Here is a 6,003-nt window from a genome sequence, read left to right as displayed (position 1 = left end):
GAATGAATGAGTGCTTGTGTGTGATACTGAGAGTCATTGTAGGCTATATGAGTATGTGTGTGTCTGTGTGTATGTGTCTGTGGCTTGGCATGATCGATGCAAGGGTCTGTGATGTGAGTGCACCCGTTGGAGTGATGTGGATCGGATAGAAATTGGACTGAAACCGTGATGCATATCCCTTTAAAAGCTTTGCAACGGTAAAATCTGATTTCCTATTTTATATAGGCCTGTATATTTTTTAATTATTATTTTCATTCAATTTACTTTCATAATTATCTCAGCCATTTCCCAAACGAGCAGACTATTAGATGCGGAAGGGATTCAGGTCTAAATTCATGAGCATTGTTTACAAATAGAAAGATCTCTAAACCGTGATTCTAACACCCGAGATTTTACAGATTTTACTCTAAAGCGCAACTTATGCGTACGTAATGCAGCGTACTGCTGATATTTACACTACGCCATGACGCTACTTCTGACGTTGTGAGTTGCGTAAGTTGAACTTTAAATGCAAGTAGACTGCGTATGGCCGTTCGGCCGTAAGCTAGAATTTTACTTTGTAACGTGCTAAATATGGATATTTTTCTTACACAAACTCTTCGCTTCAGGAGGCCTATTTTAACCCCTCAGAGCCGCATGGAGCACTTTTATGATGGATAGATGCACTTTTTTGAGCTTCAAACTTCAAGTTTTTTTTTTATAACTCAGATTGTATTTGTCTGAAAGAATGGCTTGAAGGCAAGTAAATCATGGGGTAATTTTCATTTAAAAGTGAACTACCCTTTTAACAAAATAACAAAATAAGGGAAGAATATACCTTGTACAATTAAGCAAGGAGTGCTTGGTAGGGTCTCACTCTGGATATCAGCAGCTGTGGCAGAGGGCTAGGGAATAAAAAATGTAAACATTACCAAATGTATTACCAATTACACAACAAATACCAATTACAAATCTATTATTATCTATATTATTATTTTAATATTCCATACAGTCTGCCAGGCAGCCACATATAATTTGAGACAAACAAAATGGTTAACTTGATTTTAATACTCCTGATAATTTGCTGCCTTTTCTGAAGACAAAGAGAGCAGTGAAAGCCTTTCAACAGAACCCAGGCTCCGAAAAAATATTTAATGACGATGCTGGTTGGTTTAAGTTGCGCACGCGAGGTTTATTTTAGATAAAGACAGATTACATGACTGCTCTTTCACCCTGGTTGGCCAAGCACAAAGTAAAGTTAACATCTGAACATACCAGATGCTATATTCAGCTTTTATCACAGTTATAGCTAACTTACAGAATTAAATGAAGAAGATACCTTCATTTAATTCTGTAAGTAACGTTATTCAGTGACCGTAAAATCTACAAGCTACATTTATGCTAGTGTGCAAACCACGATTTCAAGACCACCGATTACAAGACAGCAAAACAGAAGTCCTAATAACATTACAACAGCCTGTCCGGTAGCACACAATCAATAATAATAATAACCTGAGCTAAGGAAGCTTACCGGGCTAACGTTAATGCTTATTTTTCCAGTCTGGGATAACGTTATTTGAGCTATCGTCATTGTGGTGGTTTTTACGTTACAAGCTCAGCTCGACTCAATTCTACTCACCATGTTTGTTTTTCCATTGTGAATATCTAGTGTCTTGTACCTGATGTGGTAACTTACCTTTTTCCTTATGGATTGAGTAAGACGCCGCCACTTCACCGGGGTCAGTACAGGTTGTTTATACCGGGAGTGAGCGAGTCGAGTCTGGGCGAGTTGAGCTAACGTTATAACTTAGGGATCTAACGTTATATGGATCTAAGATAATGTCACTGAAATATACCAAACGAAAAATTGTGAATATCTCGTACCTTGCACCTGCATGTGGTTCCTTTTCCGTATGGATTGAGAAAGAAGACGCCACTTCACTGCGGTCAGTTCAGGTTGTTTTTAGTCGACTCGGGGCGAACGTCACTGAAGCTAATGTCACTGAAATATACCAAACGAAACAATCAACAGCACTTACTCATATAAACGGTATTAATATATCCATATACTTATAAAATAGATTTCGTGTTAACGTTTCATACCTGAGATGTGTTCTTCCAAAAATGTTTGATTCTCATGTACCGTTGGCCGCGCAATTTCAAAATTCAAACAGCAACGATCCCACAATGCTATGCGGTGGCTGTAAAATAATGCTTCTACAGTGTAGTTACAATAAAATTACAGGACTGTCCATAAATTTCCCATCATGCATTTGCATTTACAATAAAAACATGAATACAACATGTTGTTGTAAAATTTATTGTAAAAATTACATCAATTGCTAACAGTGTATGAATATGCAAATTGACGTGATTGGTTACACGGTAGTTTGTGACGTCAGAAACAGGCGATTTCAAACCACATATTTGAGGCTGTCCTTATCTTCACCGCAGTTTTAAGGAGAAAATACTCAGCAATGGTGTTGACTTATGAATTTGCACATGGTGTGACTTAAAGCATATTTAAAACACCACATAGACATATAAACAACATTAAAAGCTTGACCGAAAGATCTGAGAAAAAAAAGGTCTGAAAAAGACCCTCCCCTCGAAAAAATCAGGACAGAAGTGGTTATAAGTGGACAAAAGAGACACATCTTAATACCAGGTGTAAACAGAGCCATAGGCCCATTCCAGAAACAAATGGCTTGACTCTTATGACCCATTTTATTAGTGAATCAAAAACGTATGCAACAGCTCAATTCCTCAAAATCGATAAATCTGAAACACGGCCCTGTAGAATTTACACTTTATTTCATATGAAAGCAAAATGGATGAATTAATCGCAATGGAATTAAAGGAGCTCTTCTAGAACTTATGAAATGGAATCAAACTGATTCTCTGCCCAGATGTCTCTAACTCTTCATTTTTTTGAGGAAAGTTGGACATGCTAAACGCTAATATGTGTAGAGCCTCTGCAAAACAATTTAGCAGAGTGTGCAGATGAAACATGACGGCTGCATCAGAGGCACTGAAGAACCAAACACATCTACACCATGAGCGGAGGTGTGATGAAGCTGCAAGATGCATCATTTAGCACTAAGGAAATAGTGCAAGTCTGCTGCTCAGAATCATCACATAACTTTTTTGAGTGCTGCTGAAGGGCTTCCGCACACACTTTCATTTGTGTACTGAAATGTAAGTTTTGAATTAGATCTTCTCACTTGAGGGTTAGCCATCTGCCCTGGTTTCTCCATCCCACAGCATTGCTCCACTGAAGTGACAGTTTCTGCCATCTCCATTTCCCATTCTGCGTGATAAATAGCCTACACACTGAACTTTGCTTAAAGCCAGCATGAAATGTAAGTTGCGATAGGCTTTTCTTCCCTATTTTGATGTAGGCCTATATCCGAGTGAAACGGCTTCTCAAACAAGACAAAATGTAGGGCAGGACTTGACTTTTTCCATGTGGAATTGATTGGATGGTTTGCTATTGGTCGATCTCATGTGAGTGGCAGGTTGTCCCGCCCTCGCGCCAGTAAACACATCATCAGAGAAGAGATGTCACTGCAAGTGGGAGGGGAAGCTATTTTGATTAAAGATTAATTAAGTTTTGATTTCTCAATTTTGATTTCATGGTGACTTTAACCTTAATCTATAGCAGAGGAAGACAACATTTGTGGGGTTTTGGCGCGCTTTGGATATGCAAAATTAAGTCGAACGGCTGAAGTTATCAGATAAGATGCTGCCTGTTTTTGCTTCATCATCAATTTCTGCTTCATAAAATCTTCGAAATGAGATGATGATAGGTGATGATATTTCAAAGTGTTTAAACACTCAACCGGCTTCATTACAAAACCTGAGCAGAATGAATTTCTGTGTAAAACAACACAAAGCCATGCTTACTACTTATAGGCTATTAGTCGCACAAATAATGAGCAGATCATTTTATACTTTATAGTTTTAGAATTCTGTAGCAAATAAAAACATGCATTCAAAATAAATTACATTTACAATTTTGCATCTGCTTGACTAGGCGCGCTGTGTTTTGAGTAATTAAAGGTGCCGTCTGTAAGAATGACTACTAGTGGTCGAAAAAGGTACTGCAGTCCAATTCAAAATATCGGAGATCGTCGTTTCTCCCGCCACGTGCTCCTCAGACTGGACGATTCTCACACGGGTTGCCAGTTTGAGCACACGCAACAGGAACGAGTGCGATTGACAATGAAAATTGGTAAATAGGCCTATGTCACACTTCCTGCTTCCGGAACGCGGAGTAGGGATTCAGAACTTCCGGTCAACAGTATTTCTCCATAAGGATTTAGATTATCAGCCATAATGTCTAAACCATCCGAGGTAGACTGACCAGGAGCTATAAGTTTGTGAAACGAAGGTTTTTGCTCCTGTAGAAGCTATAAGTTCGTATGAAATCAACCTTGTTTTAAGAAAAACATGTTTTATCCGCGATCTTATGAAAAAAGAACTACACTACCCACAATCCTAAGCGTAGCAGCAACGTCTGCTGATTGGTCCAACTCGCTGTTACCATAGAAACGTTTACCTAACTGGCGAACGGCCGCGCTGTTGTTGTAGTGTACCGGGTTGCTCTGCGTCAGGACGTAGACAGCCATAACTCAGCTTTCACGCTTTTCCACTTGAGAGTTTTCATTTACCATCCGAACCACATCGTCATATGTGACTTCAGGCAGGTTGCGGAGAGATTTGGTCCAGCGGTATCTATCGGACTCCGCCATTGTAAAGAGCTAACCAGAAGAGCCGTAACCCTACTAAAAGACGTACTTCCGGTCTTCAATTTTTTCGTGATATAGGCCTATTGGCAACGTGCAGTATCACAGGCCAAAACAAAATCAAACATTCCAGCCTGGAAACACACAGTTCAAAGTAAAATAACTGGCTGTAGAAGTGTTTTTCAGAGAAACAAGTATGTGAACTTAGCATGTTTCCTCAACATATCATGGTATGTTTATGCTTTAGTAGAGTGAAAAAGTTACATACAGCACCTTAAACATGCACGTGCATTTAATTAAAATGGGATCAAAGTCGAAAGGGGTGAGACTTAAAAGTGGTTAATTTATGCTGCTTTAGGGGATTATTATTAGTCTTTACTTCTGATATCTTTGCACATTTTGACATTCGCTGCGCCCTAGCATACAAAGTTTTATTAGACCTAATTGTCATTCATGTCTTAAAGCTTAAAGACATGAAAGGAATGGAAAAATACATTGCAGATTACCGTGTCCGTGGGCCACGTTAAAGATAAGCACAATGGATCACCGAGCACTGGGTGAAACGGACTCACTACTGGACCAGCTGCTGTCTCGGAACCGGGTAAAGAAAAGCACTTTTTTTTTTCAATGCATTTGGCTTCCCTGCGGTTATCCTTTGTCTTGGTCTGACTCACAGGCGGTCACGTGACCTGTCTCCAGTCATTCTATTGTGGGAGTGAAACAGCCAGAAGCCCATTTAGACCTCCAGAAAGTGAAAGGTATCGCAGCGAAGTCTAAAGACCTGATGGGCCACCTGAGGGTTTGCCTCTATAATCACACAATGGAGATCTGCAGCAGCACTCCTGCGAATACAATTGAGCTCCATATTGTGGACAAGTTAATGAGGGGGTGCAGGAGGGAACGGATATAGTAAGTAGAAGTAAACTTCCAAAAGTGTGGTAAAAGTTAGTTTGACATTTAACACCCTGATATAACACTTATCTTGTGGTTTATTTTTCTCACCGATTCTGCTGAAGATTTTAATGCGAAAATACATTTTTTGGAGGGCATTTGTTTTTAACTGAACCCTGTATATAGTATAAAACTATATTATACAAGTAGCTTATAGGAAGAGAGTCTCAGAATAGACAATACAGTAGTCTTGACAGACGTATTATTGAACACTACTGACACCTTGTGTTCCGTTATATGAATCAGACTAGACAGGAAATAGGAAACACTTTTCATTGTTCACTTTTCCAGTGGCTGTTATTCTCTAAATAAGCAGGTCATTATG

The sequence above is a fragment of the Scardinius erythrophthalmus genome, assembly GCF_964197995.2.
Source record: "Scardinius erythrophthalmus genome assembly, chromosome: 23".
Lineage (NCBI taxonomy): Eukaryota > Metazoa > Chordata > Actinopteri > Cypriniformes > Leuciscidae > Scardinius > Scardinius erythrophthalmus.
This window is presented reverse-complemented; position numbering follows the sequence as displayed.